At 38.6% G+C, this 25,221-nt stretch overlaps 1 long non-coding RNA gene across 3 annotated transcripts; it reads right to left on the bottom strand.

Moving 5' to 3' along the window:
* Window positions 1-110: 110 nt before the first annotated feature.
* Window positions 111-20,538, bottom strand: LOC104653239 (uncharacterized). 3 transcript variants are annotated; one of them, XR_012514101.1, is made up of 4 exons: window positions 14,884-20,538; window positions 11,336-14,087; window positions 11,083-11,227; window positions 111-7,820 (listed from the first exon to the last, which is right to left on the bottom strand). It is a non-coding gene; the product is annotated as an uncharacterized LOC104653239 (long non-coding RNA). The 3 variants fall into 3 exon arrangements; XR_012514100.1 differs by having other exon boundaries at window positions 111-6,180; window positions 7,744-7,820; window positions 11,336-20,538; XR_746469.3 differs by having other exon boundaries at window positions 11,336-20,538.
* Window positions 20,539-25,221: the final 4,683 nt, after the last annotated feature.

Genomic DNA, 25,221 nt, shown 5'->3' on the forward strand with positions numbered 1-25,221 from the left:
TATTACATTGTCTTTTTGCACTCTTTCAGACTTCTTGATGCAGGCATTTAATGCTATGAACTTTCCTCTTTGCACCATTTTTGCTCTATCACAGAGGTTTTGCAGCTTGCGTCACTATTATTGTTCAAATAATTTTTTTAATTTCCATCTTGATTTCATTGTTGACCCAGTGATCATTAAGGAATAGGTTATTTAATTTCCATGTATCTGCATGATTTTGAGGGTTCCCTTTGGGGTTGATTTCCAGTTTTATTCCACTGTGGTCTGAGAGAGTACTTGATATAATTTTGATTTTCTTAAATTTACTGAGGCTGGTTTTGTAGCCTATCACATGCTCTATATTGGATAATGTTCCATGTGCTGATGAATAGAATGTGAATTCTGTAGTTGTTGGGTAGAATGTTCTGTAAATATCTGTTAAGTCCATTTGTTGTAGGGTATAGTTTAAGTCCATTGTCTCTTTGAAACTTTCTGTCTTGATGGCCAGTCTAGTGCTGTCAGTTGAGTATTAAAGACCCCCACTATTATTGTGTTGCTTTCTATCTCATTTCTTAGATCTAATAGTAATTGTTTTATAAATTTAGGAGCTTCAGTGTTACGTACATATATATTTAGAACTGTAATATTTTCCTATTGGACTAGTCCTTTTATCACTAATATAATGTCCCTTTTTGTCTTTTTTAACTGCTGTTGCTTTAAAGTTTGCTTTGTCTGATATAAGAATAGCTACCCCTGCTCACTTTTGGTGTTCATTTGCATGGAATATCTCTTTCCACCCCTTTATCTTAAGTTTATGTGAGTCCATATGTGTTAGGCGAGTCTCCTGGAGACAGCAGAAACTTGGTGGGTGAATTCTTATCCATTCTGCCATTCTGTATCTTTTAAGTGGAGCATTGAGGCCATTTACACTAGATGTTAGTATTGAGATGTGAGGTACTATTCTAGTCATTGTGCTATTTGTTGCTTGAATACCTTGGGTTTTTTTTTTTTTTTTCATTATGTTATTGTTACATAGGTCATGTGAGATGCATGCTTTAAGGATGTTCAATTTTGATGTATTTCAAGGATTTGTTGCAAGAGTTAGAGCTCTTTTTAGCAGTCTTGTAGTGCTGGCTTGGTAGTGGCAAAGTCTCTCAGCATTAGTTTGTCTGGAAAAGACTGTATTTTTCCTTCATTCATGAAGCTTAGTTTCACTGAACACAACTCTTGTCTGATCATCGTTTTGTTTAAGGAGGCTAGAAATAAGACCTCCATCCCTTCTAGCTTGTAGTATTTCTGCTGAGAAATTTGCTGTTAATCTGATAGGTTTTCCTTTATAGGTTTGCTGATGCTTTTGCCTCACAAATCTTAAGATTGTTTCCTTCATCTTGACTTTAGGTAACCTGATGACTATGTGCCTAGGTGATGATCTTTTTGTGATGAATTTCCTCAATGTTCTTTAAGCTTCTTATATTTGAATGTCTAGATCTCTGGCAAGGTCAAGGAAGTTTTCCTCAATTATTCCCTCAAATATGTTTTCCAAACTTTTAGAGTTATTCTTAGGTTTGGATGTTTAACATAGCCCTAAACTTCTTGGAGGCTTTGTTCATTTCTTAATCATCTTTATTCTTTGTCTTTGATGGATTGGGTTAATTCAAAAGCCTTGTCTTTGAGCTCTGAAGTTCTTTCTTACTCAGTTCTATTGCTGAGACTTTCCAGTGCATTTTGCTTTCCTCCGAGTGTGTGATTTCCAGACATTGTGATTGCTTTTTATTTATGCTATTTCACAGAATTTTCCTTTCATATTCTATATCATGTTTTTTATTTATTTAAGTTGGACTTCACCTTTTTCTGATGCCTTCTTGATTAGCTTAATAATCAGCTTTCTGAATTTTTTATGTTAATTCAGTGTTAATTCTTTATGTTAATCCAAGTTTCTCTTCAAAGAATCAGTATGTCAGTATGTTCAGTTCCCTTATTCTTTGTTATCCATTTTAAACTAACTTCCTAGTCCTCCTCATCTCTTTGCCCATAGTTTCAGTAAACAAGCTTCCTGTCAGTTGTTCACATCTGTTCCCATGGTTACCTGCACTTATTCCTTTCCCCGAAACTGCAGGTCCCCCTTGCACATCTCCTCCTAGCCCACATATTTAGAGTCCTTACTCATCCTGGTCACCTGCTCTGAGCTGAGTCACCCCAGTCACCTGCTCTGACCTGAATCACCTTTAGTCACCTGTTTCATAACCATCTTTCACATCAAAACTCCTCACCCCACCACTCTGGCTCATACCCGTGCTCTCTTTAAAATAGTCAATCAGAATTAGCTTAGGCCATATGGTCTAACCCTAGCCAATAGGGGAATGACACAGCAGTAGGGGCTACCTACGTCAGGGATAAGACCCACTTCCCCTCCCTTGTTCAGGTATGCTCTCGCCATTGCTCCATCTGCAAGACACACTGTTCTATAGAAGTTGACTTGCTGAGAAAATTTATGTTCAAGTGCTATTTCTTTTTCAACACCAAGAATTTATTTCTAACATTTATCTGGCAATTCAAAGATTTCATCTTGGTTTGGATCTGTTACTAGAGAGCTAGTATGATCTTTTGGGAGTTTTAAGGAATGTTGCTTTTTCATATTCCCAGAATTCTTTTCTGGTTCCTTCTCATTTGGATAGACTATTGCAGAGGGCAGATTTGGGATTCAGAGGCTCCTGTTAAGATTCTTTTGTCCTACAGAGTGCTCCCTTGAAGTGGTGTTCTCCCCCTTCTCCTGGGAATGGGGCTTCCTGGTAGCCAAACTGTAGTGATGGCTTTTGCCCTTCTGTGTCTAGCTACTCAGTGGAGCTACCAGGCTCTGGGCTGGTACTGGAGAGTGTCTGCAAAGAGTCCTGTGATGTGATCCATCTTCAAGTCTTTTGGCCATTCATACCAACACCTGCTCTGGTGGAGGTAGCAGGGGAATGAAGTGGACTCTGTGAGGGTCCTTGGTTGTGTTTTTGTTTAGCGTGTGGCTTTGTGTCAACTGGACTCCAGCCAGGAGGTGGTGCTTTCAAGAGCACATCAGCTGTGGTCCTATAGGGAGGATGCAAACTTGCCCTAGGGACACCTGGTTAAGTATTCAGGTTTCTCAGATGGTGGGCAGGGCCATAGAGCCCTCAAGACATTATGATTTTTGTCTTTGGCTACCAGGGAGGTAAAGAAAGACCACGAGGTGGGAGCAGGGATAGGCATGTCTGAACTCAGCCTCTTCTTGGGTGTGTCTTGCTGCAGCTGCTGTCGGGGTAGGGATGTAGTTCCCAGGCCAAAGGAGGAATAGTCTTAGAGGGATTATGGCTGCCTTTGCTAAGTCATTCAGGTCATGAGAGAAGTGGGACAAAGTCAGTAGTCACAGGCCTCACCACATTCCCACACAGCCCACTGTCCTAAAGGCTGATCTCACTCCCACTATGCCCCACAACAGCACCTAGTCTATTTCCAGGCACCCAGTGACCAGGGCTGAGAACTTCAACCAGACCATGAGCCTTCCTGTTGAGAAAGCAAGCAGACTCACAGTTTTTCAGCATCTCAGGGAGCCTGCAGCAGTGATCCAGTTCCTTCAAAGAAACTGTGGATTCTCTCAGCTTTCCTGGTACATTCCTGTGGTAGTTCTTGGAGCAAAAGTTCACAATGTGAGTCTCCACATGCTGCTCTGTCCATCTTAACGAGAATTGCAAGCTAGTCCTGCCTTCTATCTGCCTTCTTAATCTGTCCATCCTTAATTTTTTTCATGGCATTAAAATTTTCTTTGAGCCTAGGAATGGACATAAAATAACCTGGGAAAGGTACTTCATGAATCAAACCCAGAAATATGAGAAGAATTTAATTGGGTGATAAAGGAAGAGGATGGCATTCTAGCAGAAAAGAAGAGCAAGCACAAATTATATAAGTAAACAAAAGTGTGAAACATTTAGAGAATAGCAATTTCTTTATTTTTCTTTCTATATTTTAAATAATGAAAGAGAAGAGTAATCAGAAATCAGTTGAAGGAGCAGGTGGCAATCAGATCTTGACAAGCCTTGGACCAAAAAACATCCATGAAAATCTGGGTTCTCATTACCACATTCATTATATTATCTTTAGGACAGAAAGTACACGTATTTTTCTTGAATACTAGCTAGTATTTATAACATATGTATCTCTTCAACCTAATTGATGGAGTTAGGAATTGAGTTGGTTCAAAGTCACTAGCTTCCAAATTAACCTGAAATGGAAGGTGGTCAATGTCCTTTGGAGTCACTTGGTATAAAACTCTGCCTAGTAAGAAAGAGTTCTTTGAATGGGATGGTGACAAAGTAGTCAAAATGAATCATCTCTCTTGGGATATATAAGCAGAAAGTACTCACAGGGAAACAAATTGCTGAAGCTGTAGCTAGATCCAAAGTAGTATTAAAATATTATTATAATTCTCCATGAGATTTATGGAATACCTAATTATTGAAGTACCAGGATGTAAGGCAAATTTGTAACAATACTATGAAACAGTAGCCCAGGTTACTTTGTTTGATCTTGATTTTCCATTACCAGTGGTAATCTGGATGTACAACTTTCATGCAACCTTAGAAACAAACACACTCAGCCTTTTATGGCATAGTAAAGTGTCAGTATTTTATCTTGAATGTACTAGCTACACCTACCACCAGGTAACAAACCATACTATCAACTTCCAGCAACTATGACCACTGTATTTTTAGTCCAGGCATATTTGATGCTTAGTGAATAGCCTTGGACTCTATGACATTGAACAATTTTACATTAAGTAAAAGAAAATAAATGAGTTAGAGGAAATCAAGTAAAAAGACTGTTTTATAACACAATTGAAGGTAATATTTTTTTTAAAAAAATAGTTCCTCTGTTGACAGGACATTGAGAATTGTAACATTCTGTGGATAAACTTGGTAGAGGTTAGATCTTTAATATTGCAACTATGAATCTTTCTGTTTTCCAGAAAGTAGTCATAGAGGCAAAGGAATGTTGTTAAGATACTGCCAATAAGTAAAATAAAAATCAAATAGAAGGGTTGCATATTGCAAGACATGCAGTAGTTGATTTAACAAGCAAGTATCTTATGTCATTTTGGCAATCAAGATTTCTCAACCTGTTTTTCACAAGATGCTACTTGGTATTTTACAACAAAAGTTTCTGATCAACTATACTCAGAACATGCTAGTTTAAACACAGTTGATTCAGTTTCTTAATTTCAGGATTTTTCAGCCTACGATATGCTAAGTAGTATTATGAATGTCTAAGAAAATGTGTTAAGCATACAACCTTATCTCTCTAACTTATTTAACTTTGCCTTTTTTTTGGTGTAACATTTCAAACACCATTCGAAATCACCAGTTTATATAATTTCCATACGCTATAGTTATGAACAAAGACTTAGTTTTTAATGCAGTCTTTCAAATTTGTATAAGAAAATTTAGCCTTTGTCAATCATGCCTCAATAAAACCAGAAAAAAAATACAATAAAAATGTTTCTAATTATCTTTAAAAAACAAAAGGGAGAGAAAACTTCGCCAAAGGAATTATTCAGTATTATAATTAGGTGAAAATTTTTTTTTTTTTTTGAGACGGAGTTTTGCTCTTGTTACTCAGGCTGGAGTGCAATGGCACGATCTCGGCTCACCACAACCTCCGCCTCCTGGGTTCAAGCAATTCTCCTGCCTCAGCCTCCCGAGTAGCTGGGATTACAGGCACACGCCACCATGCCCAGCTAATTTTTGTATTTTTAGTAGAGACGGGGTTTCACCATGTTGACCAGGATGGTCTCGATCTCTTGACCTCGTGATCCACCCGTCTCGGTCTCCCGAAGTGCTGGGATTATAGGCGTGAGCCACCGCACCTGGCCTAGGTGAAAATTCTTACACAGAAGACATTCTCTGCACCTGGATTTATCAAGGAAAGTTCAGTCAGAATGAAGAAAAGTGCCTGATTTGGATCTTAAAGGGAAAGAAAATTTCACCAAAGGAATTATCTAGTATCATAATTAGGTAAAATTCTTATTCGAAAGGCATTCTCTGCACCTGGATTTATTGAGGAAACTTCAGTCAAAATGAAGATATGAGCCCTCTTAGGACCTTACAGGATCTGCATGATTCCATCCTCCCTTTGGGAATTGGATGAGCACCAGAGGACAGGGACTCCCAGGCCTTTTCATAGCTGCTGCTCCCAACAAATAAAGGATATAAACAAACAAAATTAAAATTAATTATTTTATGATATAGCTATTCTAAAAATACAATATTTGCACTGCTTTTACATCTAACTGAGTAAGCTAACTTCCTTTACATCATGGTGAGAACAATAATAATAATAATTTTTTTCACTTAGGAGATCAATTAACTATATCTTTTCATCAAATACGGTCAACTCCTTTTAAAAAAAAATTTAGTGAAAATGTGTGTGGATCTGACTGACTTTCAATACAAAGAAAAGCAAACAGGAAGTTATCCCATCATTCTGAATTAAAACGCAATCTGCAAAATCTGTTAAAAATTGTTTCTTATCATTGTGCCTAATTTTTTTAACATTAGCTCACCACTGAGGAGGCTTACTGAGCTAAGATTTTGCTTATAATATTAAGCACAGTCTAGGGAATATTATGATCTACATTTTCCTTAAAATTCTAGAGTAGATACATGAATCTATTCCAAAGTATATATATGAGTCTATCTCAATAGAAACATGACAGAGAAGATGCAAGATGCCTAGAAGTAAGGAGATGTGTGTCCGCGGTCTAATTTTGCTACCAACCTTGGACAAGGAAGAAACCACTCCAGGCATTATTTCCTTCACAAAAATGGAAAGGTTAGAATTGATCATTTTTAAGGATCCTTCTAACTCTAGCTCTAAAAATCCATGATTTGAAAATAACGTTTTTAATGTGTCAGCCCTTTCAGCTGAAATACAAATAAGTAGAATAACACTGGGTTCTGATGTCTCACATGTTTCCCTATTACAAAGTAACACAATGTAAGGGATTTTTCAAGGCACTCTTGTCACAGGAACAAAATCTGCAAGTTCAAAGCTACAGAGTTACAACAAAGATTTTCATTTTGTTTTTCCTTGATTTTATGACTTCTCCTACACTCTCTATTCTGAGTTGGAATCACATGTCAATGTGATCTAGTAACATGAGCCCAAGCAATACAAGATTTTATATGGAAAGTCAAGATATTCAGGGGCACATCTTAAAGCTTATTTTTACACCTTCAAGGCATTTGTGTGAATACTTACGACACCTAGTGGTGAAAAACTGGGAAATGGGATAGTCAAGGAAGAGGAAGTGGCAATGGTCTGAAGGAGGAAAGATTGTGGATAGGGAAAAACTGCTTTTTAGCATGAAACTTATCCATAAAGGTGTCTAGCTCTGTGAGCCCTTATTTAAGAAAAAACAATTCGAAGGAAACAGAATATTTAAGGCTTAAAATGATCCTTAAAAAGCCAAAGACTCTAAAGAATCTGGAAATATGCCATCTACAGTACCCATACCCAACCTCTCCACGGATGGAGAGGTGGGTTGGGGAAAGGGGTTGGTTTTGGGATAAAACTGTTCCACCTCAGATCATCAGGCATTAGGGCATTAGATTCTCATAAGGAGCACGTGACCTACATCCCTTGCATGCACAGTTCACAGTAGGGCTCCTATTCCTATGAGACTCTAATGTAGCCAATGATCTGATGTGAGACGGTGCTCAGCCAATAATGCTCAATTGCCCTCCTCACCTCCTGCTATGCGGCCGGGTTCCTAGCAGGCCACTGCCAGGCACTGGTCCACTGCCTGGGGTTGGGGAACTTCTGATCTACAGGGAAGGAAGAAGAACTTCATCCATGTATATTCTTTCCATTCAGAAGTAAGGAAAACAATCATTCAAGAACTTCTGTAATCTACCACAGCTCAATCCAAGTCTGCATGGATCCACATTGATTCTCAGAACAGCTGAGACAAGAGTACCATATCTTTTGCAATAACTTTTCATTTCCCACACACTAACATAATCTTAGAAAACATCTTCAGTAAAGACTGAGAATGTTTTCTGTAGTGATATTACAACAACTAGGAAGACACTGAAACTGAAGCATTAAGAAAATGCTTAATCTTTTGTAATCAAACAAATTTGCAGAATTTCCAAAGAGTTGTAGAACATTTAAAATAAAAACAGTAAGTTACCTCATCTCTTTGAAAACAGTGAGAATCAGAAAGCTACTAAAATGAAGAGAGAAGATACATATAGATCAAATGGAGTTGAAAATAAACTCTGTGTGTGTGTGTGTGTGTGTGTGTGTGTGTGTGTGTGTACAAAAATAATGGAGAGTAGTGATAAGCCATGTTAACAGGAAGAGTCCTGTTAATAAAATTCTTAGAACTGATTACAAGTGCTCATTCCTTTAGGTTCCTGCCTCAGCTGTTTGGCATTTCTCAATGAAGTCCATTCTAGAAATATTTTCATTGCAGGTCTATCGACTCTACTGTGTACTTCCCTCCAGTACTGAATATTCCATTATTGCTTAGACCATTCCTATCTGAAGTATACTCCAGAACTTCTGCAACTCTTATCAGCATTGCTCTTATAAGCTGTAGAGATGGTGGTAGATGGAGCTATCTAAGTTACCTCCCTTTGAAATGTAAAATAAAAATAAAATTCAAAGGCCCCCTCACCGGCCATCTGAATGGACTCTCTCCTTGTCCATGGCACCTGAAAGACTGGTTCTGGCCATGAAGAAAAAAGGGGTCGGAAATGCCTTTTTATGCCCTTCTTCCTTTTGAAATTCAGAGAAAGCTGGCCAGCATTTGACATCAACACAGATCTTAAGTCTGTTAAGAAATATTTACAGTCTATTTTCTCTGAAGTCTGCTATCTGGAGGCTTATCTGCATGGCAAAACTTTAGACCTCACAACTTCTTATCCTAACTGCAACATCCCTTTCTATTGATAATAACTCTTTCAATCAATTGCCAGTCAGAAAAATTTTTAATCTACTTACGACCTGGAAGCCCTCTGCCCTTCTATGAGTTGCCCTGACTTTCTGGACTGAACCAATATATATCTTAAGTATGTCTCATGTCTTCCTAAAATGTATAAAACCAAGCTACACCCTGACCACCTGGGGCACATGTTCTCAGGGTCTCCTGAAGGCTGTCACAGGCCCTGGTCACTCATATTTGGCTCAGAATAAATCTCTTCAAGTATTTTACAGAGTTTGAGCCTTTTCATAAAAAGCAAGTTCTGAACATTCTGGCATACATGCCTTGCCCAAGATAGATGATTCCATTAGTGTGTTAACATGGCCATTAATTTCCACAATTAAATTTGTTTGAAATTACTCAAAAATTATGTATTAATTTGGATTGCCTGTAATACCACTCTCCTTTCTTTTCTTTTTTTTTTTTTTTTTTTTTTTTTTGAGGAGTCTTGCTCTGTCACCCAGGCTGGAGTGCAGTGGCATGGTCTCAGCTCACTGCAACCTCCGCCTCCCAGGTTCAAGTGATTCTCCTGCCTCAGCCTCCTGAGTAGCTGACACTACAGGTGCGTGCCACCACACCTGGCCAAATTTTGCATTTTTAGTAGAGATGGAGTTTCACCATCTTAGCCAGGATGGTCTCAATCTCTTGACCTCCTGAGCCACCTGCCTTGGCCTCCCAAAGTGCTGGGATTACAGGCATGAGCCACTGTGCCTGGCCTCCCCTTCCTTATTATAAATAGCCAAATGCTGGGAGACTCCAGAATCCATTCGAGACACTGAGAATTGTCTGAGCATTGAACTGGCTCAGTGGATACATAACACATTATCTATAACTTTGAGGCTGAAAGAGTTTAAATTAGAGTTAGCTGCTGTGCAAATAGAAAAAGAAGAAGAGGAAAAGAAATCAAGTTATCCTCAAAAAAAAAAAAAAAAAGAAAAAAAAAGAAAAAAAGAAAAAGAAATCAAGTTCTCAGAATCCAAATGACTAGAAAAAAAGTTTTTAGGAACCAAGAAAGGCAAAAATATGTTTTACGCATTAAAGCTTTTTTTGAGATCTTTCATACAGCCAGTGGTGTTCTGGAATTCAAGAGAATGGGACCTAACAGAGGCTCTACCATAAACCATTTGTGTATCGTTGAGCAAGTCACACAAATTTTCTAGGTCTTCCTTTCTTCATCTTATAAAATGAAGATGTAGCCATACCAAAGAGCAAAATCATGTCCAACACGGATTTAGATGCAGGCTATTATCCAAAGCCAGTTAACACAGAAACAGAAAACTAAATACAGGATGTTCTCATTTATAAGTGGGAGCTAAACACTGGGTACACAGGAAACAAAGATAAGAGCATCAAACATGGGATTCCAAGACAGGGGAAGGAAGGAGGTGGCAAGATTGAAAAATTATCTATCTGGCACAATGTTCAGCACTTGGGCGATGGGATCATTAGAAGCCCAAACCTCAGCATCAGGCAGTATATCTATGTAATAAACCTGCACATGTACCCTCTGAATATAAAATAATGCCTTTAAAAAGCAAAGTATTATATAACTGTAAAGGTATAATAATAAAGTAAAACTGAAATTTCCATTAATTAAGAATTAAATACTTTTTTATTAAAAATAAAATAAAATGAAGATAGTTTATTAGATATCTGAGGTCCCCTTGAGCTTCAGAATTTGATTTTAATAGTTTATTGTATCTACTTTTTCTTGTTTTACTTTCCGTACTAATTATGCTTCTCCAGTTCTGAGTTCTATACCTTTTGAGATTTGAACAAGAGAATAAGAAAATAAATATGGTATCTGTTTTCTCACTGCTATGGAACACAGAAAATAGGAAAATATACCAGAGAATTAGTAAAGAAAGTTAAAGAAAAAAAAATCATGAACTTGATTTAGGCAGTGACATATAACATTAGTTTTATGTGATATGTACAATAATTATTTCATTACATATTTAAACATTATTGGTTTAAAAGTTAAGATTAATAATTTTCTATTTCAAAGGCTGTAGAGAGTAGGCTTAAGGAGTCAAGAATTCGCAAAATTGAAAATTGTTTTTAAAAAATTCTACACATTTCAGGAAAGAGTAAAATACCTGAAACAGGACTGAACCCTCTATAAGGTTCCTTGCAGTCCTGAAAAATCTAAGATCTTCTATTTATATCTTCCAGACTTCTTTAAAAAATGACTCTTCCAAGTCCCTCCACTCTGGGCTTGGGGTTTATTTGATTCCAAGACTCCTGTTTGGCAATGGTGAGAAAGAAGAGAGTAGATGAATAAAGATGGGGAAGGTGAAGAGATTTAGAACCAAAGATGATTTTCAATGTTTTTACCATCCTTGAATTTACCTGGTGAGGATCATGAAGTATCAGGAGCCTAGAAAGAGAAAGAAATAAGAAACAGGAGTGTAAGCAAACTAGTGTTACCAGGTACATGCAGGGAAAAAAAAAATCGATGCTTTATTTTTTTGCTTGCTTTTAGAAGAAATGCCGGGTTTTGCATTTCTAGCCACTCATTCACTCAAGAATCCCTTACCTGGTACTTAAGTGCGATCTGCAAGTGGGTGGTGTGAGTTTGTGTATTTACAGCAGCACCTTTCGGGAAGTGCTAAGGAAAATCCTGTGATTGAGAAGTTTCTTCTACGGTACTTGAGGAGCACAGATTGTTTTGGATTCCAGTTATTTAACTTATAAATTAAACTGTGAGAGCATACATACCTTGCACACAATTCAGAAAATACCTGCTACTGTATGCCAGTGGACATTTCAACGTAAGAATGTTAAATAAAATAAAAAAGCTCTGGGGCCGAATCTTGTAGTGTTTTTTTCCCAATTAATAAATTACCTATCGAACGACATTGAAAATCCACATGCTTATCTAACATTTCAAAGCAATTTCTTAAGTAATAAAAATGTTTTTAAAGAGAATGAAAAGATTAATTCTGCAGGGGGAACATAGGATATACAGCAGTTAAAGAACCATGATCTTCCCTTTTTAATTCAATTATTTACTACATTAGCCTGCCTTTGTTGAAACTTGTTTCAGGGCCTAGTTTGATATACTTGACTAGCAGAGAATCATGGAGATTTTAAAAATCTGAACCACATGCATCACCTGTGTCCTATACTGTAATGTATAAATTCTGTTCAGAATGATTCTTGTGTTTGTTTAGATAACATCTCTGTTTCCATGTCGGTCTAATACATTGTAAACTTACTGAGGGCAGGAACCATGTCCAACCTAACTAGAGTTGCCTGAAATAAATATCAGTCTAGAACAATACTTTTATGCAAAGCAAACCCATCCCTCCCCACCGCACCCTGTCTCCCTCATCATCTTCTCAGCCAGTAAGAAATTGCCTCTGCCTGACTCTGTGCTGAACTACATGCTCATGTTAACCTCCCATAACCACCAAACCAATCATGTATCATGACCCTGAACAAACTGGGCCCTTTGTTGTATTTGTAATGAATCTCCCCTTCTAGAGATGCTATTAGCAAAACAGTCTTCCAGGAACTTGCCTGATATTGGTTCCACCTTCTCTGAGGCTGCTTTTCCACAAAGCAGTACTGCTGATGGATAGGCCCTTCTGCTTGTCACAGAAGCAGTCCGTTTAGAATACATTCTTGTCTTTGAGAATTTTGGCAGCAGGTACTCCACTGTTGAGCACTTACTTTTAGAAAATGCAGTGACACCAGCCGGGCATGGTGGTTCATGCCTGTAATCTGAGCACACTGAAAAGCTGAGGTAGGCAGATCACGAGGTCAGGAGATGGAGACCATCCTGGCTTACATGGTGAAACCCTGTCTCTACTAAAAATATAAAAAAATTAGCCGGGCATGGTGGCAGGTGCCTGTAGTCCCAGCTACTTGGGAGGCTGAGGCAGGAGAATAGCTTGAACCCAGGAGGCAGAGGTTGCAGTGAGCCAAGATCACGCCACTGCACTCCAGCCTGGGTAACAGCGTGAGACTCCATCTCAAAAAAAAAAAGAAAAAGAAAATGCACTGACTCCCAGATTAAATTAGGTAGAGTGTATGAATTCCCACCCCTATTGTGAGTGATATTTTTATTGGTAAATGTTTATTAGTTTCCTGGGGGAATAGAGTTCATTGTAAAGGATAGGGTATAAACATGTATCCTTATCCACTAAAATAATTCCCGTATACGTACTCATGAGGGGCAGAATAATTTCAAACATCACATAGCAACCATTGAACTCTTGCTCTGCCTTATCATTGAGTGACCTACATCTCTCCTCAGTGCCATTAGCAGCACTTAGCTGCTCAGTTCTTGATCCCCATTTGTACTTAGACTTTAGAGTCTCTTTAAATTGAATAAAACAACATAGCCTGAACTTTGGTTATCTCTAAGAGCAAAAGACTGAAAACAATCCACATGACTATTAATTAAGCCTTTCCCAGGTAAATCTGCAATTTTTTAAAACAAAGCAGCACCACATGTTCTGAGAAGGACCTACCCTAGATGAGTTGTTAAACTAATACAGCAAGGTACAGAGTTGCATATATAATTATGCCTGCATTTACAGAGAATATTGCTAGAAAGATAAATAAGAAAAAGGTTACCATGATTGCCTCTAAAAAGGAGACTTGAGTGGCTGGGCACAGGAGTAGCAGGAAGGCTGACAATTTTACTATACAACTTTCTGTATTTTGTAATATAACATTGAAGTTATTTACAGAATCAAAATGATTTATTAATTTTTTAATAAATAAACCAGAATGAGTATTGGAATTAGACAAACTTGGATTAGTGTCCTGACTAGGGTTGCCAGATATAAGATGCGGGACATCCTGTATTTTTTATTTTATTTTTATTGCCGGATAAAATGCAGGAGCTCTGTATTTTTATTTGCTCAATACAGCAAACCTAGGTCCTGACCTCATCATTTACTTTGTAACCCTAAACAAGGGAGTCAGGTCAGATTCCGCTGAAACAGAAGAAAGGCAAGGAAGCCACGTAAGGAGGAGATCGCAGACTCAACCCGTCTCGTGAGTGAACTTGAGTGTGAGTTCAGCCTCAGAGTCGTCCCATCTTCAGCAAAACAGCTGGGTTTCATATTCCCACACTGCAGCAGGCAGCCTTGGCAAAGAAAGGAGAAGAACACAAACTCTCAGTCCCCTTCAGCCTTCTGCATGGGTAGGAAAAACAGCTCTCGTAGTCCAAGGACAGATTTCCCACGAGGAGCCTTAGCTGCTGGCAGCTGAAAGTACACCGAAGTGCGGTGGGGATAAAAGAATCTATAAAAACATATTCAAAGGGATAAGCAGGTCACTGGGAGTCATGGTGAGCAGGGTCATGCCTGTTCCTGCCTCTGGTTCCTGAGCCTGTATATCGCTCCCATTGGATTCCCATTTGTACTTAGACTCTGGAGTCTCTATAAATTGAATAAAAACATAGCCTGAATTTTGGTTATCTGTAAGAGCAAAAGACTGAAAAAAGAACACTGTTTTTTTTTTTTTTTTTTTTTTTTTTTTTTTTTTTGAGATGGAATCTTGCTCTGTTGCCCAGGCTGACATGGAGTGGCATGATCTTGGCTCACTGCAACCTCCATCTCCCAAGTTCAAGCGATTCCCCTGCCTCTGAAGTAGCTGGGACTACAGGTGCCCACCACCATGCCAGGCTAATTTTTTTTCTTTTTTTGGGGGGGGTGGATTTTTAGTAGAGATGGGGTTGCACCTTGTTGGCCAGGCTGACTTAGAGCTCCTGACCTCAAATGATCCACCCACCTCAGCTTTCTCCCAAAGTGCTGGGATTACAGGCGTGAGCCAGCCTGCCTGGCCACCATGACTATTAATTAAGCCTTTGCCAACTAAATCTGCAATTTTTAAAAGCAAAGCAGCACCATACGTAATAGCTCCTATTTCATGCTACTTACCACATCCTGAAGTACAGTACCCCAATCTTGGCTTTGCCTTCAATAGACTGTTACATGCTTCATTAGGCTAGGATCTTCTTAATGTGGTGGCTTGTGGTAGGAATGGCAACTTTCCTCATCATGGACTCTTTGCCACATTTCATTCGCCATAGAATGGGTCTCAAGGTGATGTTATATCAGCAGATGAGACACTCTGTGGGCCCTCAGACAGCAGTGTTGGCTGGAGACCTACATAAGAAGGGAAAGCTCCTTTGCAGAATATGTCATTCTGATCAAGTTGAATTGAGCCCTGGATTCCTTTGAGGAAGGACTGGAGGGATCCCTGCTACATACACTTCCTGTGGTGTGTTGCAGAGAGTTCTGTCTACCTATTGCTACAGAACAAATCACCCCAAAACATGGCTTAAACAACAGTCATTTTATTATGTCCCAAGATTTTGGAGGGTCAGGAATTTCCAGGGCTCAGCAGAGCTGTTCTGACTGTACCCCAGAAGCAGAGCCAGAGGCCAGAATTTTCATGCAAGTGATTTGTTAAAGGAAGTGTTAGGGAAAGATCTGTAAAGGCATGAGAGAGGGGAAGTAGGAATGGGAAGAGGAGGAAACTGAGGCAGGATATGATCTCAGATGAAGTTCTGCAGAGGGCGGACTTTAGCCTGATCCGGGGGGCCACTCTGGAGGGTGAGTTATATCTCAGAGCTGTCCTCATCTGATGCGAGGAACCTGAGTTCTCACACTCCTACACTCGACAGCCATTGGTTGTTTGCCACCCTGGGCCTCGGGTTGCAATTGGAGGGTAAACTCCAAGGCATACCTGACTCTCTACGTGTGAAGCTCCAGAGCTCCCTTCAAATTGCTGTTCAGTCTCTGTTTTTGCTTTGTAAAACGGAAATAATATTTGTATCTGCCTCATATTTTGGCTTTTATTATTATATTTAACTGGCACATAATTATACATATTTATGAGGTACAGTCTATTATTTTGATATTTGTATGCAGTGTGAATTATGAAATCAGGGTAATTGACATACGAAAATTGAAAATCTTCTCTTCTAGCTATTTGAAAATATATAATAAATTATTAATTATAGTCACTCTACAGGCCATAGAACACCAGAACTATCCTCCTATCTAGCTCTAATTTTGTATCCATTAACTAACATTTCCCTAATCCTGCTTCCCACGACCCTACCTGGCCTCTAATAACCACTATTCTAACTCTATGCTTCTAAGAGTTCAACCTTTTTAGCTCTGAAATATGAGTGATGACATGTGTTATTTGTCTCTCTGTTGCCTGCCTTATTTCACTTAATATAGTGTCCTCCAAACTCATCCATGTTGAGGGATGTATATATCTATTCAGTAATTTATCCAGTTTCAATTGGAATTTTTTTGGTGTTGAGTTTGTATGTATCTCATCTTTTAGAATTTAACGGAATTATTCATGTAAAGTTTTTACCTCACTATCTGGTACTACTGTAAGAACAGTATTTCAAATCCTTATTTGGAGCAGAAATTATTCAAAATATACTATTGGTTTTATGTGCAATATTTTCTCTAAATTCAGCTCAACAAATGCTTTATCATAGGCAGGTAACTCTCTTTAGTTACAAAAAGCAAACATGAGTATCAGGAACAATGGCTAAATATACCAAAACATGGTGTTGAACACCATAAATATGTATAATTCTGTCATTTAAAACGAAGAAAAAATGTAAAGAAAATATGAATTATTTTCATGTTTAATACATTTCCAGGCATTCAGAACACTACAAGATACATAGGCCTCCAAAAAATATTTCCTGAATTGATGTATTAATGAATGTTGTTCTTAATTGCAAAAAAAGATGGATAATTATAAATCTACAATCCAATCTCTTATCCACCAATCCAAAAACACACAAAGCTCCAAGAACTGATTTGTTTTTCCTTTTTTTTTTTTTTTTTTTTTTTGAGACAGAGTTTCGCTCTTGTTACCCAGGCTGGAGTGCAATGGCACGATCTCGGCTCACCGCGACCTCCGCCTCCTGGCTTCAGGCAATTCTCCTGCCTCAGCCTCCTGAGTAGCTGGGATTACAGGCACGCGCCACCATGCCCAGCTAATTTTTTGTGTTTTCTAGTAGAGATGGGGTTTCACCATGTTGACCAGGATGGTCTCAATCTCTTGACCTCGTGATCCATCCGCCTCGGCCTCCCAAAGTGCTGGGATTAGAGGCGTGAGCCATCGCGCCCGGCCTGTTTTTCTTTTATAATTCAGTTGGTGGTAAAACCTCATGGGATTTGAACTCATTTGGCAGCACAGCCTAAAGTGAACTGATGGGCTAGCTATGTACAGTCTTTCTTCACCTCACTTAGTGTGAGTAGTCACACGTTTCACTACAGATGTATTAATATGTTTGATTAAATGACATTGTCCCAGGCCTGTCTAGCAAAATTATATAATGTATGGATTAATATGTGGATATAATACAGGCACTATATTAATGTTCTAAAATGCAAAACTAATTCTGAATTCCAAATTGTACCTGGCTCAAGGGATTGGGAGATGAGTGTCTGCCCTTTACTGTGGCTCTATCTGGCCCTAAACCCTCTGTTGACTTCCCACTAGACTTGGATGAAATCTCTACTCTTTCCCTGACTCAAGGGCCCTGCAAAACACAACCAATATCTACCATTTCCAGTCCAGTCCTTCCCTTTCTCAGGTGTTCTGCCTGGCTCCACATCAAGGTATGTCCACCTCCAGCCATTTGCACTTGTCAATCATGCTAGAGATGCTTTTCCTTGTTCCTCCTCCCCTAGAGGCTCCTTTTCTGCCTTCAGGTTTCAACTTAAATTTCTTCCCCCAAGAGAGGCCTTCCCTAACCTACCCACTATTGGTTCCTGCTATTAGTCTTTATCAGGCACCCTGTTTAGTCCAGGGTGCAATTAAATTCATCTATTATTATTATGTCAATTTTTGTTTATTGTTTGTCTCTCCCTCTAGACTCTAAGCTCTATGAAGGCAAGAGCTTTTACTTTATTCAGTTATGTAGACCCAGCCCTTAGCACTCTATAACTGGCACATTGTAGGAGCTCCACTGTCGGGGACTGGTCCGGGACAGTACATCTGCCGGGGGTCTCTTGACCCGCAAGAGGGTCCCAATGCCTGGAAGAGAGCATGTGCTTGAAGAAATAAAGAGAGACAGAGAAAGCAGGGGTCTGGAGGGCTGAATAGGCCGTGCCTAAACAGCGAATTTTATTTTTCAAAGGCCAGGAATAAATACACTTTCTTTGCTCTGGTTTACGTCATTGCAAGAGGAAATGCAAATCTATACCTTACATGGCCTATAAAATAGAGAAGTCAGAGACACAATCAGTGGTTGCAAGAGGAAATGCAAATCTATACCTCACATGGCCTATACAATAGAGAAGTCAGATACACAATCAGTGGCTGTAAAAAGTAACAGAATTTCCTGTGATCACAAAGCTTGTTTACATCCAGACATTATTCCTCATGGTTGCAGGTATTTCTGGTTTGATCTTGTTTTAGAACTGAGATGTGAAAAGGTTTTCTGGTTTTGCTCATCAGAATATCTTTTAACCAGATTCTCCTTTGTCTGCTCCTGACTCAACTTATCTTAACTCCCCCATTCAGGAGTCTCTGAGTCAGGATCAAAGCCATCCCATGTGGTGGCATTTGCTTTGCAAATATCCCCACAGTTAAACCATAATCTAAGGTACAAGGTAGTCATGCAAGTAAAGAAAAGGTTAAAGCTATACTTAAAGAAAGAGTCATAAAGATTAAAAGCAGAAACTGGTTGCTGGTAGGGAGTCACTCGGTCTAGCAGCACCGCATAGTTTTAGCCCAAACGATATCGTGGTTGATATTAGAAACCGACCATCCATCTTTCAGTTCCTTTTTCTCGATAGCTCGACTGCCTCCAGTAGGAAACTGTGTTTGGGATCAAACTCACCATATAGTGAGACCCACGCCTTTTGGGGTCTCACACGGGAATGTTCCCCACACTCTACATACATTTGCTGAATTGAATGAATGAATCAATCAATCAAGACATCCATCTCAGACATGCTGGCCTTGGGGTAGGATTTAAAGAAACTTATCAGCTAACTGATCAACAATAATACAATAAAAGACAACTGACTTATTATATGTGATATATAAGTTGTATATCAATTTGTTCTGAGAATAAATAAAGGGTTTGTCTTAAGTCCTAAAAGAATCACTGGAGGTATACAGGCTCTGGGTTAATGAAAAAAGAGACATGATAGAGATAATGCAACTCTCCTCTTGGTAAATTAATGACAGCTTTATAAAATTATCTCTTGAACTTATTGCCCTCATTCACCTTATGTTGCCTCATTCTGGTGTGGTGCCTTATTTCTTATATGTGTCTTTATGCTCTATATACATGGAATTCAAACAGCACCACTTCCCCATCAACTGTCCAAACATAGAAAATTGACAAGGATTTCAATTTTCTGGGATTCTGGAATGACTGCCTATTTCCAGAATAAAACATTTCAGTTCTCATAAATCCTTCCTTCAGCATGAAGTAAATAATCTTCACAGAAAATCAGAAAGTTCTGAGATAACCTCAACTCTGTCATGGTGATTTCTGCAATGTTTCTGGGTGTGGTATGCGTCTGGCAAAATGATACACTCTATAAGTCAGCCTCCAGAACTGGCCATTTTCCAAAAATCTGCCACTTCCAGAAAGGGTGGCATTTCCCCCCCATGTTTCTGCCCTGTATAACTAAGGGAGGAAGCTGAGTTTAGTGGTTAGTGCAATAGACTGAGTCAGCAAGTTTAGTTTCTATATTTAGTGATATGATTTGCTGAAAACCTTTGTCAAACCAACGCTGTCTAAACGATGAAAGGAGTCTTTGTTCTCTTATACTTAACTTTTCCAAGCTTCTGTTTGAATACTATCTTCATTGATACTGTCCTGAAACTCTGAAACATCTCTCTGGGATTTTTCTTCCTTGTATTATTTTAGAGAATCAATAAACCAAGCAGTAACAAAGCAAGAAACAAACTAAGCCAAATACCAGGCCCTCAGTGGCCTACACACACAGGTACATGCACAGGTATAGCACAGGTTATACATGACCTGGCAGGGCCATGCACTCAGGTGGGAACAAGAATGAAGGCCTCTGGAGTTGTGCCCAAACAAGCACCAGGGCCTTGCGTGAAGTTCAGCAATGAGAAAGAGCAAAACTCCATTATGGTAAAAACAATAGATTCGACCTTTAACTTCTCCTTTAGAATTAACTTTGGAACAAATATCTCTCCTTCCCCAACTTTCAGATATTTAATGTAAAAAGGGGGAAAAAATGTGTTCTCTGTTAAAGTGCATGTTGGGGGCAAAATATTTGGTGAGGTAAAATTTCTCTCACCCAGGTGCCTACTACATTCTGCAACTTTGTGAAGCCAGCTTTGTCTGCAGCCAGGCATTACTTGGCTTACATCACATCACAGGCTGAGTGTGTAGGGGATCTAATCACAGGGTAAATATTTTAATAATATTTTAAATAATTCTATTCCATCAATGGAAAAGAATGTTTATCAAACCACTGTTAATAACTCCAAGGCTTTTTCAAAAGCTTAAACATTTATCAAGAGGAAATTAATAAAATAAATAATAGAGTTGAAGTAAAGTTAAATTTTATGCAGTTAAAAAAAGACATGAATCTATACTTAAATCAATTTTAAAAGACAATGGCAAGAGAATACTGTGTTATATAATTCCATGTATAAAATGTTTTTGGTGTTTATGCATATAAATGTATGAAGAATTATTTGAATGCATCATAACAAAATATTAATATCAAGTTTCTATAAAATTGAGACTTCCAAGGATTTTTTTCTTTTTTATGCTTTTCTGAAACATTTTCTAATATAAATTTATTATTAAAAATACAAACAAAGCTATTGGCATTTAAATGTTTTTGCATTTTTGTTATAGAGAGATAAGCAAATAAATAAAAAATTAAATATCACCTCAAACCCAAGAGATAGACACTGTTAATGTTCTTCTATATTTAATTACACATATGTGCCCATTAGTGCACAAATTGTACAATATGTGCATAATATTTTATATCCAGATTTTTCACTTTACAGTGAATTACAAGCCTTTTTTCCAAGCTATTATTTATCTTTTTGTGGTTTTAATTCCAGTTAGTATTTTATTGTATGGATATATCATGATTATTTAACCAGTCTTATATTTCTAGTAAGTTATACACTTGTCAATCATCTGCTAACGTAAAAGCACTTGGAGGAAAATCTTTACAACACAATTTTCAACATTCAGAGAACTTTCTCTAACACAGTAGAGGATGCAGTCAGCCCATCTACCATCAGACAAACGCCCAATTGTTTCATATGCTGCCAAAAGCCCAGCTCAGCCTCTCAGCCACGTCTCCTAGATCTGTAATTAATACTCCAGGGTAAAACTCGCCTATCAGTTGTGCTTGCTTCTCTGGATTCCCAGAAATAAGCCACATAATTCCTCATAATTTTGTCAGTTCATTGTCACTTTAAGGCAATTTAAAAAACTATTTTGTTCAACATTTTCAGTGTCTTCGGTAAGTAATTCCAAATATCAGTATCTCATCGCAAAAGTGAAAATAGAACATCTTTTTTAAAACAGTCATCTGTCACTTCCTCCTTGACACCCTCTGTAGTTTCGCTGGGTCCTTAGATAAACCCAGATCCCTCACTAGCAGCTACAAGGTCTTAAATACTTTGCTTCTCACCTAAATCTCAGACCACATCTTGCTCCACGTTGCTTCTTACAAGGAGCTTTTGTCACTCTGCGGTTCTGTCGTTCCCCACCTCAGGGCTTCTGCAGTGGCTGGTCCCTCTGCCTAGACCACCATCGCTGCAGATGTTCACTTGCCTACCTTCTCTCGTTACTCAGGTCTCAGTTCAAAAATCACTACCTTCTCGAAGACGCTTTCCCTGACCATCCCATATAAAGTATTATGTTGGTGCAAACATAATTGCAGTTTTTACAATTAAAAACTGCAAAAAACTGCATTTACTTTTGCACCAACATAACAGATTCTGCCCCACCTGCTCCTTATCACTCTACTTGGTTTTATATTTTTCTAGCTGCACTTATCACTCTGCCATTTGTTTGAATTATGTATGTTTAACCATGCTATGGTTTGACTGTGTCCCCCAAAGTTCATGTGTTGGAAATGTAATTCCTAATGCAACACTGATGGGAGGTGGGGTCTAATAAGAGGTAATTAGGTCACAGTGGCTCTGCCTTCATGAATGGATTGATGTCATTATCTCTGGAATGGGTGGTTATCACAAGAGTGGGCTTGTTGTAAAAGTGACTTCAGCCCCCTCTTGCTCTCTTACTCTCTCTTGTCTTTCCACCCTCCACTTTGGGATGATGCATCAAGAAGGCCCTCACCAGATCCAGGTCCCTCAATTTTTGACTTCCCAGCTTTAAGAACTGTAAGAGATACATTTCTGTTCTTTATAAATTACCCAGTCTTAGGTATTCTGTCGCAGCAGTACAGGACAGACTAAGACACATCATCTCACACTAGAAAGTCACTTCCATCAGAAAGAATCTTTGCCCTACTCTATCTTGTTCACCATGCCATGTGTTGCCAGCACCTTTAAAAAAACGGCCCCTTAAGAATTATTCTCTTTTCAGACATTTTCTAAGTGTGCAGTATGGGAGAAGTCGGTATGATGGAAGGAGGCATTGGGAGGAAGAAAGAGACTGAATCCTAAGCAAATGTTAACATATGATCTGGTGGCAGAGCCTGGCAGACCAGATATCGTAAGACTCCAGTTATTTTCCAGTTGCTGTGTGACCAGCTGCAAGTCATACCACTTTGCCTTTCACAACATTTCAAAATATGTGTCACCCAGCTTTCCAAACCAGTTCACCAGCTTCATCAGCCCTTCCTACCAGCCCACATGACCCACCAAACAGCAGTGAATTCTAAGAGGGTACTATTAGAAAAGGAGAAGAGTGAAGTCATGAAACCCAGGAAAGCACTATAATTATTCTCATGAACTCAAAAGTGAATTTAAAATGGAACGGCATTCAGAATCATTGGTTTATAAGCAGCAAGAATTGAGTAATAGTCTAAGTTGACTTGGCAGCATTGAAATCTAGGTGCCAAAAAGATGGTTCTCAACCTTTTCATGGTCATAGCACAATTTCAAATACCAGAATTTTGAGGAAACAGTTGAAGAGACTGAGACTCAAGAAATCATTGATTATGCTAGCAATAGATGCATCATAATCACTACTACCATAGTAGCAATTCACTACAACCATTCATCTTCAGGCACGTGGACTTCACTTGTAGAGAACAGTTGATGCCCTCTTTGAGCTCAAGGACTTAATCCAAAAGTTGTCATCTTTCTCCTGTGTCTTTTTCTTTAGCGAGGGGTTGACTTGTGTTAAACATCTTTCTTATAGCAAATCAGATTAATCTGTACCGTGTTGCACAAACACCTCAGGTCCAGTTCTGCTCAACAGATATTGCCTGTTAGCAGAGTGTTGGGCTGCAGCAAAATAAATTGTATACACTGATCAAAACTTACCCCAGTAGTAGTGCACTTTTTTTTTTTTTTTGCCTATTTTTTGGTAGGCCGGAGTGTCATTACATACCAGTTTGGAAGCAAGGCTGGATTCCTTACTTCCTATTTCAAACATCCTTATCCCACAGTCATCAAGCACACCACTTCTGGGGTAAGAGACCTGATTAAAGTTGAATGACTTGTATAAAGGTAAGAATATGGTTTTAATCAATAAAGTTGATGGAAGCAATTATCATAACAGGTCTTAAATAATATAAAAATGTGTAAAATAGATGTCAAGAATCCATTAATTTATTAAAAATTTGTTCATGTAACAAATATTTATGGAGCATCTTTTGTATGTCAAGTTCTCCCTGAATTGTGTGCTAGGGAGACAGAGAATGCAGTTAGAAACAAAGTCCCTTCTTCGTAAGACTTACTTCCTATTGGGGAGACAGATAATAGCCAAAAAATTAAGAAATAAAACAATTAAATGGATCGTCAGAATTGATGTTACAGGTGAGGACTATGAGGAAAAATAAAGCCGCTTAGGGGAACTGGGACTGTTGGGGAGGAGTGGCAGCTCTGATACATCATGTGGTCTGGGAATGATTCACTGCTAGGGCGACCTTGAAGGAAGAGAGTCTAAGGAAGGGAGAAAGTGTGGGCTGCAGCCTGCGTGGGGAAGAGTGCTTCAGGCTGAGGAAACAGGTGCAAAAGCCCTGAGGCAAGAGCACATTTGCATCAACATTGGCAGAGGTCTGAGGAAATGTTTGAGCGGACAGCTGCAGGAGATGAAATCAGGATGGGGCGCTGGGAAGGTGGAAGGCACAGGCAAATCAGATAGAAACTCTGCCAAGGATTTTAGCTTCTACTCCTAGTGAAATGAGAGGCCAGTGGAGGGTTCTCAACAGAGGAATGACATGTTCTAACCTGTGTTTTAAATGATAGCTTTGGGAGGATAAAGATGCAAAACGGCCCAGAAGGGGAGAGATGATGGTGATACCTGAATGAGGTAGTATCTGTGAAAGAGGGAGAAACAATTCAATTCTAAACACATTCTGATGGCAAAACAAATAATTTGCTAACGGATTGGATATAAGATGGGAAAGAAAGAATCAAAGATTAGACATTTAGCCTGAACATTGGAAAAGTGACATTCCCATGAATTGAGAGGGAGAATACCGCAAGAGGAACACGTTTGAGATTTTAAAACGTAAGAATTTCAATTTTGGAAACATCCCATGCTGTCCAAATTAATAGTCATTAACTACATGTGAGTACTTAAATTTATATTTTAGTTAATAAAAATTAAATTAAAATTCAGTTCCTCAGTTGCACTCACACATTTCAAGTGCTCAATACTCACTTATGGCTGGTGGCTCCCTTAGTGGAGAGCGCAGATATTAAAGAGCATTTCCATGTCACATAAGTTATATTGGGCAGTGCTTGTGGGACATTAAGCCCTTCCTGTATTATGGGTCCTGTGCTAAGCATTTCACATGCATTACCAAATTTAATATTTAAAACAACTCTATGATTCAGGTAATGTATCTTTTTACAAAGAGGGTAACTAGTCTTCAGCAAAGTTCAATAACTTACCCTAAGTCATACAATTAATAGAGTCAGAATTGGATCCCAGGACTGTCTGCCTGCACACCCCAAGTACTTAAATTGTCACACTACATTTTAGAAAGACTAAACTAGTTTGAAATGAGACATGCATTCATAGGGTATTGTCTAGTAGGTTACTGGCAACAAAACATTGAAGCATAAAT

Source organism: Saimiri boliviensis, chromosome 15 (assembly GCF_048565385.1).
Source record: "Saimiri boliviensis isolate mSaiBol1 chromosome 15, mSaiBol1.pri, whole genome shotgun sequence".
NCBI lineage: Eukaryota > Metazoa > Chordata > Mammalia > Primates > Cebidae > Saimiri > Saimiri boliviensis.